At 31.2% G+C, this 13,328-nt stretch overlaps 1 pseudogene; it reads right to left on the reverse strand.

Annotated features, from left to right (window-relative positions):
- Nucleotides 1-577: 577 nt before the first annotated feature.
- Nucleotides 578-4,564, reverse strand: LOC140828575 (heat stress transcription factor A-7a-like; annotated as a pseudogene).
- Between the last annotated feature and the right edge of the window lie 8,764 nt (nt 4,565-13,328).

Raw genomic sequence — 13,328 nt, forward strand, 5'->3', positions numbered from 1 at the left:
CCTCTTAATGACACCTATTCATGACCATTAACCTCATGTTAATTATCATTATTTTACTAGTTTAATGATTAATTTATTGTGGTTTAAATTAGTCATTAAAATGATGATAAATTGTCAATAATGAAGAGGAAAAATGATTATTCAAATTCCCAAGATTATGATTGTATAGAACTCGAAAACGTTGTGTCAAAATGAGCTGAAATTTCCGATGACATATAAAGGTATTCTCGTTGCAAGATTTCGGGTCTTTACAAATACAGTTATGGTTGTTAGCATAATGTATTCATTTCTAACTCTTGGATTGGTACAAGGGTTTTATGCCTAAAAATTGCAATGAATTTCATGATCTTTTTCCATTAAATTCTAAAACTTAAATCAGATTTGCGCTTTGTCCTCAATATAGATCAGAAAAAAATTTCGAATTAGGCATGCATGTTGAATAAAATTTCTGGTCTTCACGAAAACTTTGGGCGCTCTAACTATTGATATTACGTAAATAGTACTTACAAAAACTAATTTTGTTAATAAAATATATAAAAGGCAAACTTGATTGATGATGAACACTTAGAAGACTAATTTTAACATTAAATTATTTTTCTACTTTAAGCACCAATAATTCGATATACAAATTATTATTGATATAATTAGAGCGCCAAAAAATATAAGCCCAAAAATATGTAAAAGTCCTTTTTTCTATCATAGGTTTGAGCCCAAGAATCCCAATTCTGCGGCCAAATCATTCCCACCCTCCTCAACACCTACTGCGCCAATTTCACCTATCCCTTCACTTATCAAATCCACCCAAAATGCTTCATCAATTGGCTTGTAATCCCCTTTTTCCAAATATTTTCCCTCCACGATCAGTTGAGGTTTTTGCTTACTCAAGGCCAGTTTCTCAAGCTCCAAATCACCAAATCTTGGAACTTCACGACCGTACTCTTGAGGTTCTTGCTTAACATAGAACCCCCCATCCACAAATTTCTCAATTCCAACATCATTTTTGCGTGCGTTTTCTTCACTTTCCCGGCCTAATTCTCGAAATCCAATTGTGGCCGAACTTGCTTTTTCCCCTTCCTGGAACACTACTTGTTCAGCCCCAACATTTTTTGAGACATGCACGGGTACTCTTCTTCTCTTTTTGTTGCTTTTTACTTCTTCAAGCTCTTTCTTCTCGTCTTTTACTCGCATTATTTGTTGCAAGAAAGTGGGGTTTTGTGTAGCTTTAACCAAGAAACTCACAATTTTTTTTTGCTTCATTTCTGCCCTTATAAGCCTTTGTTCCAACGTTTTAAGACATGACAGAGCTGTTTGTTGTTGCTGCCTAAGTTTCACTAATTCCGTCACCAGAACTTTCTTGTCGCGCCTCAAACGATCAATTTCTGCAACTAATCCAAGACTTCCCACAGCCACGAACGAATCTAGACTTTGATTCGATGTTAAAGAACTCGAATATTGTGTCTTTCTTCTTATGATGTTTTTTAGAAGATGCCTTCGTCCCCTTGAAAACCCTTCATTCGCAAACTCCCACCTGTCTGGATTCAACCTTCCTGAACCCCTGAAAAATCACGTTTCTTCATAGTCATTTCACAATAATATTGCGAAAATCATATTTTTTAGTACAAAATGCAGAATTTGCTTTTAAATCCATTCAACACATGCAATTTAACTAAAACGCTCTACGCTTAGAAATATTTCATGGGTTAGAGATTAGGGGGGAGTGTTCGCAATAGATTACACTTTTAAAGAAATGATTAAATTTAAAGATTATGAAAATGTGTGAAAAAATCAAAAGCGCATATTGTTTGGAAACAAAAATGAAAAGCTGAAAATCAGAAGTGAAGTGTTGGAAAAATAATTGATTCTAATACACTTGTTACTATAATCATTTTTGTAGAAGCAAAATCAGCACCTATCAACTTTTGGATTTAATTAAACTAAGAAGAAGCTAACCCAGAATCTGGATTTAAGAAACACACAAAATTGATTTTTGAAGCCAAAAGCCAATAATCATTCATTTTTAGTTATTGCAAACATTCTCTTAATGTTGAATTTAGATTAATGGATTTGAATCAAGAGATTTCAAATCCATAATATCAAATTCATTTATTTGTTTGGACAAATCAATTTGACAATAAATTTCAAATCTCAAATTATTATTTTTAAACTGAGTTAAATTTCAAATTCATCCCAAAATGGAGTTACGAAAAATGATATTGACTCCCTAAAAAAATTACATTGACACAATCAAATCTGCACACAAATTTGAAGTTAAACAAATATAAAGAACCCACTTAAATTATGAGTATGTCTCTTGTGAGACATTCTAACGAATTTTTGTTCGTGTAACGAGTCAACTCTGTAATATTTACAATAAAAAATAATATTTTTGACATAAAAAGTAATATTTTTCATGGATGATCCAAATAGAAGATTTGTCTCACAAAATTAATTCACGAGACTGAGTTTTTGTGTTAAATCACATACTAGAGGGTTAACTGCCACTACAACAAAAACGCTAAATGACAATGAATTTTTGTAGGCCATATAAAACTGTTGTAATTAGCAGTGTTGTTGAAAGCGTTCAGCGACAACGGTTTAAAACTGTTGTCGTAGCTATATTTTGCGACGGTTTTTGAGGTTTTTCAAAAACCGTCGCTAAATAGCGACAGTTTAATCATAAACCGTCCCTACAATTAGCGACGATTTTTTACTAAGTCGTCAGTAATTAGCGACGGTTTAAGCTACGGTTTTTGACTAAATTATCTTCAATTAGTGACGGTTTTCGACTCAGTGTCTAAACTGTCGCTAATTTTTTAAGTAAAATAAAAAAAATACTTTTATAATTTAATAAATCTAACAAAAAAACTTGCTATTTTTCTAAACTAATAAAATTCATGATTTTAACTAACACTTAGAAATTTACCAAGAATTGAAACGAAAAAACTTATCCTAAATCGTATAAGAGAGAAAAATTTATCCTAGATGTGGAAGGTGTGGAGTGAAATAGACCGAAAATGCGAGTATTTATAGACAATTTGTGACAGTTTTTGGTAAACAACCGTCGCTCAAAAACGATCGCTATGAGAGACGGTTGTTTATAAAGCGACAGTTAAGAAAAAACCGTATTAGCGACGTTTAATAAACAATCGCTATTAGCGACGGTTAAGCAAAGACCGTCGCTAGTGGTGACGATTTTTATTTAAACCGTCGTTAATTTAAAATTAAAACCGTCGTAAATTTTTAAATAGTGACGGTTTTTTGTTTAAAATGTCGCTATTTTAACAACGTTTCACTAAAGCTGTTGTCATTTCTCCAAAAAAACATGCTAATCCACAACGGTTTTCTAAAACCATTGTCGTTTGTCAAAAAACAGGCTAATCGATGACAGTTTACTAAAACCGTAGTCCTTTGTCCAAAAAACATGCTAATCCACAACGGTTTTAACAAAAACTGTTGATGTTTGTCCAAAAGCACACTAATCCACAACGGTTTTTGTTAAAAGTAAAAAGACAACAGTTATCCGATAAAACCGTTGTCTTTTAAGTGTTGTTGAATTCATATTTTCTTGTAGTGTGCGTTTGAATGAAAGAATTGATGTGAAATGAAAATGTTCGAAATTATTTCATTTGTTACAGAAGGAATTTGAAATTTACTTTATTTTATCTTACTCTTTTAAATCATGGATCATCTTTCCAAATTCATCAATACAAACGGAACAAAAGATTTTTCAAGCTAGTTTCTAGCTCTTCAATGTCGCATACAGTAGTTAATTATCTAATGAACCTTCGTAGTATATATGGATCGAACTTATGCTAAATTAGAGGAACTAAAATAATTTTCTTTTCCTCCACTAAATAAAAAAGAGGGAGAAATGGAGAAATTCAAAACCTGCTTAAACAAATTGAGAAAAAAAATTAAGAATATTACTCACATAAGAATTAAGCTGCCTCACAAAACTTGAGAAATTATTGTGCTTGAAGTATTTTGGAAGAATATTGGTTGCAAATTTTTGAGGATCCCAAACAATGAAACTGTTGTTTCCTTGACTCCACGAAACGAATTCATCTGTACTTGGATCTTCAACAAAATCATAAGTTTTGCTGAGAAATGGCGGCGGACCAGTCTCTTGCAAAGTCTCCAATGGCCGAGGAATCAGTTCCTCGCTATCCCAGTACTCTAATGAGCTTGCTCCTACATACTCCTCCTTCACAAAATTTATTGAAAAAATCATAATCTTTTGAGGAATTTTTTATATAACAAGATCGGTAATCAAATTTTTTTGACAAAAAGCTAGCCCTTCTTTCTGGGATTTTTTTTTTTTGGGGTTTAATCTTGAAGATAAATAGGGTTTTCACAGAAGATTATCAAGAATACTAAATCAAACTACATGAAACAATACGAAAAGATGAAAAATGATCTCTTTTTTCTTTGCTTTTTCTTCCCAAGAAAATTGAAGGGACCAATACACTTGCAGATCTAAGAAAAGATTTGCTGTATAAAAATGTTTAAAGAAAACAATTAACAGCCGGTGAAAGATGGGAAATGAAGGGGGGCCTAAGCTAGGTTTCAGTGAAGATGGAGAAAATATTAAATTTAAAAGTAATAGTGTGTGAACTATTTAATGGCAACATGCATAACTTTATGTTTTTAATCCAAGTCGTGTTGGAAGCTTTGAATAAATGAAAATTTTAATTAAGTAATTATGATGTAAAATCTGTTTTTTTGTCGAAAAATGTAAATTCTTGTTTTAATCGGTTTGTTTGTATATTATAATTTTTATGTACTTGAGTTCATATATTTATTAAATTAATTAAATTACATAAATATATAAAGGCAAAAATTAACTTATGTGAGACGGTCTCATGAGTCGTATTTCGTGAGAAGGATATTTTATTTGGGTCATCCATGAAAAGATATTACTTTTTATGCTAAGAGTATTACTTTTTATTGTGAATATCGGTAGGGTTGATCCATCTCACAGGTAAAGATTCGTGAGATCGTCTCACAAAAGCTCTACTCGTATATAACTACAGTAATATTGTTTGCCATCTATTTTACGCCAGTCACACTACAATTTAAAATAGCTTATCTTTGAGTATATGTAATACAAAATGATTACAAATATATTTTTCCAGGAATTATTGGAACATTTTAAATTTAAGAAAACAGGTATAAAAAGTTATTTTATACCGATTATATATATTCTATTTATTCACGTAAATATTTCTCTCCTCCTTTTGGTTGACTAGAAAAGCTAAATGGAATAATCTCCAATATTAAATTCTGCAATAATTACGACAATTTAGTGCCAACGAATCGTAGACACGCGGCACGTTGTTACAAGGAATGCCGTGGCACTGCATCATTTGTCAAGGATTATGTTGTAAATTTTTATATTTGTCAAAAAAATTCAGTTAAATATCAAATTTTAAATTGGAAAATCTGGTTTTGTTTAATTGTTTTAGTTCAAAAAATTCTTTTCGGTTGTATACCGTGTTCTAAAAAGCTCGTTTAAACTCCGCTCAAGCACGCTTAAGCTTGAAGCTCGATAAAAACGCTTTGTTTCGGAGAAAAGCCGAAAAAAACGGTCAAACTTTAGTTTGATCGAATTAAGCCTAATTAAAGCGTTTAATTAAGTGTGCTTAAACACAATTAATCGCATCTATTTATTTTTAATTTTTTTTATTTTGAAAGTATGTCTTTTATTTTATAATAATAAATTAGATTTATAATTTAAATGTTTATTTTTAAATTTTAATTATGATTAAACATGTCTGACAATGATTTGACAAATATTAACATTTTTTAATGTGGTCTAATTGCAAAAACAAACAAAGATCGTAATTTTGAGATTTTTATGCTTTTATAAATATGAGAATTAATGCATAAGACTTAAATTTATCATATTTATGTATTTTTTTTTTATCTATTTATTGGTTTGAAATAATTACAATTAACTAAAGATAAAAAATATTTTTTTACGCTTAAGCTTGTCCTAATCTCACTTAAGTTTGAAAAACTTAGAGCTCGACATCCACGCTTCGGGATACTTCACGTTTTTTAGAACCTTGGTTGTAAATCATGTGTAGACGGATTCATTTATTTAAGTTTTTTTCCATAATACGGGGTTTTGAGTTTTGATGATATAATTAAATTTATATTAAAAAAATTAATTAACAAAAGAAACATGAGAATTACGAAACTGAATTTAAAATAATAATTACTTGGATGAGATTAAAAATACATTTACGAGAAAAAAATATTTGAAATCAAATATTTACCCTAATTCTCCCTTCGATCTCCATGTAATGAGCGCATGTCAATATAATTTCCATTCATTCTTTAAAAATATGGTTTGATAAAAACTATTTTCATATAGCCGATATCTTTTTGAAAATGCTGTGCTGAAATTACAAGTGTCTACGGGGACATCAGTCATAATATTTAATAGATTTTTATTCTGGTGCATTATTCAGACTTTTGTTGGCTATATATATATATATATATATATATATATATATATATATATATATATATATATATATATATATATATATTTTTTTAAGACAAGTGGGAATGAAAACCAATATAAAGATTGCTCATGTGAAGTCTAAGAGTAAGCTATAAAGATCGGGATTTCTGACCAATAAAAGAGGGACGAGTAGTATTTCGAATTAGACTTACAGTATTGATTTATAATAAAAATTTCTTCAGTACAGCTCACAAAGGGCATGTAGCCCAGTTTGTTTGCTACATGAAGATTATTTTATTATGAGATTGAAATTATACAAGATTCTTTACATGTTCATATAATTTATAATTAAGTTTTTGAAAATATAATTAACATTGATCTGAGTATAAATATATAACGTGAAAAGAAATTTCCAAACGTGATCTACTTAATGAAGAAACTTATTGAAGCTGATGAAACAAACAAACGAAGCGTGATGAAACAAATAAGTCGAGATCCGATAAGGATCTGAAAAAAAAAATTATGATGTTCTTGATGAATCTATTGATCACAAAAGATGGGAAGATAATCTGCGTTCGATGGGATCGAAGAGCATCAATTGATGGACTAGCTAGTTGAAGAAAAAAGAGAGTTGAGAGAGACAAACAAATATGGATGGCCGAGAGATGGAGAAGTTATGAAGTGTGCTAACGCATATTTGTTTTGGAAAACAGGGGGTTTTCAAAAATATTATACATCTAAAGATAAAAACTTGTGTGAGACGGTCTCACGGGTCGTATTTTGTGAGACAGATCTTTTATTTGGGTCATCCATGAAAAATTATTATTTTTTATGCTAAGTATTACTTTTTATTGTGAATATCGGTAGGATTGGCCCGTCTCACAAATAAAGATTCGTGAGACCGTCTCACAAGAGACCTATTCATACAGATATAATTTAGTTTTTTCATATAGTTGTTTCTTAGTACTATATTCGTGGATATTTAAAAAATTTAAAATTTTTCACAGTGTGATATAATAATTGTGTATTTCGAATTAATAAATGAAATAATAGTATTTTTATGTTTTAATGTTACAAAGAAGTTCTGGTCAAAAAAAAAATGTTACAAAGAAGTTGGCTAGAACTTGAAAAGGATTACAACTACGACATTAGTTATCATCCCGAGAAAGTTAATGTAGTTGCAGACATTTTGAGTATGGACAGTCTTAGCCCATTTGTGAGTGCAGAAACCTCTACAAACTGAAATTCAGATGTTTGATTTTGAAGTCTATACTAAGGGAAAGGTCACTAATCTCGCTACTTTGACCGTAGAGCCTACTCTACGAGATAGAATTCGAGCCGAAAATATTTTTATCATACTTATTTATTATAATTGAAATTTTTTCATTACCTTCAAAAAATTATGTAATTGATCGTGAATCTTGTCAACATCATCAAGAGGCGGATGCAAATTTTTGGAAAATTTATTCAATATATTATGTTTTATTAAAGTTCATACACACGATAAATATTAAGTCGTAGTTTTAATTTGGAGAAAAAATTATTTTTTAGAAGGAAAATTCAAATTCGGTTTAGCTTCTATTTATTTCAAACAAAAATATTTTCATTAATTTATACAACCATAAAACTGATATCTTCTTTAAAAAAATACTTAAAAAGATATATTCCATAACATATTTTTTTACTTTTATCCAATCTGTCACAAATTGTCGGGTAATTCCCTATTCGTAAGTAACTTTTACGTGTTGGCCTCCAGCATTTCCGTTTTAATTTTGTATATCTCAAGTTACGAGCTTGAGTTTGAAACGAAATCCAAATTATATGCATGGTTCTTAATGTTGATTTATTACCTAATAATTAATAAAATAATTGATTGAAGAAATTAATGCGCAAAAGGGATATTCTATATATTTATATTTTGTTTTTCTACAAATTTATTTATCCATAAAACTACAAATATATATCCCATAGAGAAGAAAAAAACCAAAAAAAACTCAATGGACGACTATGAAATATATACTAATATATATTAAATATCAATGTAAATAATGTTTGAAATGAAATTTGTGACATGGAAGAAAAAGGGTCCACTCCATTTGAAGAAAATGTTGATAAAAACACTTGGTTCTGTGCTTCTCTGATACACGTTTTACAAGGAAAATAAAGAAAATAAGAGAGGACGAAAACAGATCCAAAACAAAGAAACAAAAAAAAAATGAAGACAAAATGACCAACAGTCCAAAACATTATGAGAATGACATGATTTTTAATATAGTAATTTTTTTGAACGTACAAAATACAGTAAATTTTTTGGAAAAAACAAAAAGCAGATCTAACATTGTTAGAATATTTTTTTTTACATTAAGTAAAAAGAGAATTATATTTAACATTGAGTTTTGATGATAGACAAACAACAACATCAAGTTGTTTTAGAATCCGACTGTTATCTTTTGTACTTATAGACTTTTCAAACTGGATCAATTTCAGAGATTGTTCAAGGATTACTATCAACTCAAGCTGTAAAGATCATCTCTCTTCTAATCAAACCAAATCAGATATGAAATCCAGACGTATAACCATTAAACTCCATCCGCACTTCGACTGGTCAAATATGAACAAATAGAGGAGGATACGTTGAACTCAAGAAAACTCTGTTTAAGTGTTACGACATAGTATCCTACCAACTCTAAGTGACAGATTTTTTCTCAAAATGTCCAACGTCAATCAACTTTCCATAAGCTAGAAGGGCTAAAGCCGAAAAAAGCTAAGGACATTAAATGACATTTATTACAGCGATGATGAAAGTGACAAGTTCATTATGCTGGTAATATGTCCGTAGTTAGTACAGATGATCGATGAAAAAGCAATATCTAACCTTCGAAAAGCAGCTTTGAAACTTTTCAACTATAAATATGCAGATGCAGTAGTAAATAAAGGCGATCAGTTGAACCGATGGTTCTTAAATATGTAGAATTTGTATAATGATCACTATGAGCATGATTGGTACGCTTGAATGAAATAAGAGAAGAATGGAATCAACTTCGTAATGAAATGTGAGAAGAAATGGAATGAGAAATTTATTATATCCATGTGATTGATCTTAGATGAAATGAGAAATGAATGTGATGAAAATTATATGGATGACAACTTTCCCCATGGGTTTGGAGTCCTGTGGGGAAAACCTGAAACGGGATGGGGATTCCTAATTTTTACGGATTTGGGTTCAGGTTCGAGGAATTTTTAAAATCTCTGATGTAGTTCAGGGCGGCGGGTATGAACTACTATCATCATCCCTGAACTCGCTCCGAAAATAATATCAATAATAAAATAATAGTATTAGTATTAATAATATAATAATAATATTAATATTAATATTATCACTAATAATAATAGATAATAATAAGTTTTGGTTGGAGGAAATTTCTGAATCTGTCATCGTTTTGTCATATTAATTGGTTGTCGTTATGCCACCACTTAAATTCTGACTCTCTAAATAAAATGAGTGAAATAGTGAGTAGGGTCGAATCCACAGGGAACGGGGGATAACTTCTTTCGAGTAAAATGCAAATAAAATTGGGATTTGTTGGTTATCTTGAAGTCTACAATTGTGAGTTGAGGATTCAGATAGAAGAAAATCCATTCACTCCACAACCAACCAAAGATCTAGAAGCCCCAACTTCAACTCCAATCGCTAGCGAAGAAGCTTCCAGCCGAAAAACTACTGACCAGAAAAACAAAGACGCGATGTCATTATTCGTTAAAAAAATATGGCAAATTAATGATAATGAATCATTCTCAATATAATTATTATCGTAGAAAAGATCAAACTGATAATAATCAAGCTTGTTTTAACTGTGATAAGAAATATCATTTCATTACAGATTGAAACAAGCCATAGAAACATGGTAAGAAGCTATTAGAGATGGAAAAAAAATCCAAATATGAGAAAATATTCTAAAAGAAGAAAAATGATCAGAAGTGTGAAACGTGCACTACTCGTTTTTCTTTAAAATATACTAGATTTTTTTTCCAACCATTCAGCCGAATTTACTATATATATATACATATATATTTTAAAAATACATTTGCACCATTTAAAATAAATCAATCAACTATTACTTGAAAATCCAAAATAAAGTAATTCAAACATAAAATCGTAAAACGTCGACCAATCTAACATAATATTGTTTCAAAATTAAACTTAACTCTAACATCCTCTCAAAAGCATCATAATCGTAAAATCTTTAAAAGTAACTTAATCATGAGCATAAGTCACAAACATAAGTGCGAAAAACTAGCGACGGTCCGTCGGGTTATGTGCACCTTCAGTCCAGCTAGTTCAATCATCAAGTCCTCCATTAACATCAACATCAACATCATGCTCACCTGCATCGATCACACTTACACTACAAAAAAATACTCTTACAGAAGCGGGTCTTTTCAATTTTAAGATCGGTTTTTAACCGCTCCAGCACTTGTACCACCGGTTTCAAAATCGCTCCTCTTATTGATGACTTTATATCTTATAGAAGCGGTTTTTTCAACCGGTGCTACAAGTTGAATAACCGCTTCTATTGTTTATTTTAGGTGCGGTTTGATAATACTCGTACCCATTATCCATTACGGTATTTTGCTGATATTGTAGCTACAATTTGCGACGGTTTATACGAAACCGTCGTCTACAAGTCGATGGATGTATGCGAAACCGTCGCAAATTAGCGACAGATTATTACACCGTCGTCTCCAAATTTAGCGACGGAGTTAGTCAACTGTCGCTAAAATTGGCGACAACTTATTCATGCATTCCGTCGCTAACTTAGCGACAGTTATTTCATAATTTCCGTCGCTAATATTTTGGGTAAAATAAAAAAATGTAATAAATCTAAAAATACTTACAATATTACTATGATAACATAATTCCTGATCTTAATAACACTTAAAAATGTACCAAAATTTAAAGGAAAAAAATTTACATTAAATCCAAATTAAAAGCGTGTAAAAAAATTTTATTATCGTGAAGTGGTAAAATTGTGTAAGAGAGAAAAATTTGAAGTGTTGTGAAGTGATGTGAGAAAAAGGATCCGAAGTAGTGGTATTTATAGAATATTTGGCTGACGATTTATCGCGGACCGTCGCTATTTATGGCGGTATTTTCAAAATTTAAATTAGGCGACGGTTTACTTCTGATTGTTGCTAAATGTAGCGACAGTATAACTGTAAACCGTCGCTAATCGAATACATGTGACGGTTTCACTTTGCCCGTCGCTAAATGTAGCAACGGTTTGGTAACCGCAGTCGCTAAATTTAGCGACGGTTTGATAAAACGGTCGCTAAATAAAGCGACGGGTGTCATTAAAATCAGTCGCCTTGTGAACAACGCGACGGTTATGATTAAACCGTCGCAAATATTAGCGACGGTGTTTCCAAAAAACCGTCGCTAAATATTTCCTCAATGAGGATATTAATAAGAGTAATTTATAAAAACGGTTTATAAATATATTTAATGGTGCAATTTTCAAATCAAACCTAAAAAACAGAGCTATAAGGGCAGTCCACAACATCGGTTTTGTGAAACCACTGTTAAAAAAATTCAATTAGAGTAGTTTCCAGAATGATTCTAATAGGTAAATTAATAGGAGTAATTTATAGCAGCGGTTGATACAAATCGGTACTAAAAATTGCGCTACTAAAGCGGTTATACGACCACTTCTAAAAGTAAGGAAATAGAAACGGTTTAAGTAAAAGCGATTTTGTTGTTCAATTTGCACAAGCGGTTTCAGAAGTGCTCCTCAAAAACCGCTTCTAGAAACACTTTTTTTTGTAGTGTTAGTGAGTCTATTAACTCAACAAACCTAACTATGATAACAAGTAATACATATACAATCCACATGCAACTGTGAAAATATTTTTACCTAAAATAGCTTTCATGAACATGCATGCGCTTAAACATTTTTCCATTCATTATATCATATAATGTTTTCTTTCATCATATACGTATACGTTTTCTTTTTATTGAATTCAAATCGTTAATTGTGACTTTCGTATCAGCTGAAGGTCGACGAATCCATCTACGTGTAACAATAGTACTGGGCCGCGGGGACATCAACGACACTCTCACCCGTCATCTGAGCAATGGCCTTACATATCGCCGTATATCATAGTCATCGTATCATCGTATTAGTCACAATCACTTAACCTCCTTCAACTTTTCATATTTCCATCACTTATAAAAGTGCAAACATATACAAATCATTTTTTCTTTTTAAATCTAGCATGCAACATGTCTTTTAGCTTTAACGTTTCATCATATAATTTCATAAACATTAAATATAAACATATTAATATTATTTACAGCATTCAGGGCACTGTAAGGAAGTCTAACAATTTTAGGTGTAAAATGATCGTTTTACCCTTAGATGCATAATTTTTCATAATTATACCTAGACCTCGTAACGACGTCCGAAATCATTTCAAACTTAACCTATTACCTTAAAACAATTCCTTAAATATTCCTTAGGCTTAAAATTTAGGTTTTCGATAATTTCCGCGATTCGTTTTTAAACTTAGACGTACATCCTGGTTTGACTCGTATTGACTCGAAACTTAACCAAACTTGAACCAAAACTTAATAACACATAAATAAGACATATTCAACCTAAACCAAGCCAATCAAGACCCATAAACCGGCCTATAACTCCTACTGAACTTCAGCCCTATTTTCGAAAACCCTAGGTTGTACTGCCATGCAAGCTTCGACCCTAGCCCTCAAGCACCTCGACCAAGCCCTCGTTGACCACCCTAGGTCCCTACTGGACCCTATGAACCCTAATAGACTGAGCCTAAAGGACCTAGAATC

This window comes from Primulina eburnea, chromosome 3 (genome assembly GCF_022965805.1).
Source record: "Primulina eburnea isolate SZY01 chromosome 3, ASM2296580v1, whole genome shotgun sequence".
Lineage (NCBI taxonomy): Eukaryota > Viridiplantae > Streptophyta > Magnoliopsida > Lamiales > Gesneriaceae > Primulina > Primulina eburnea.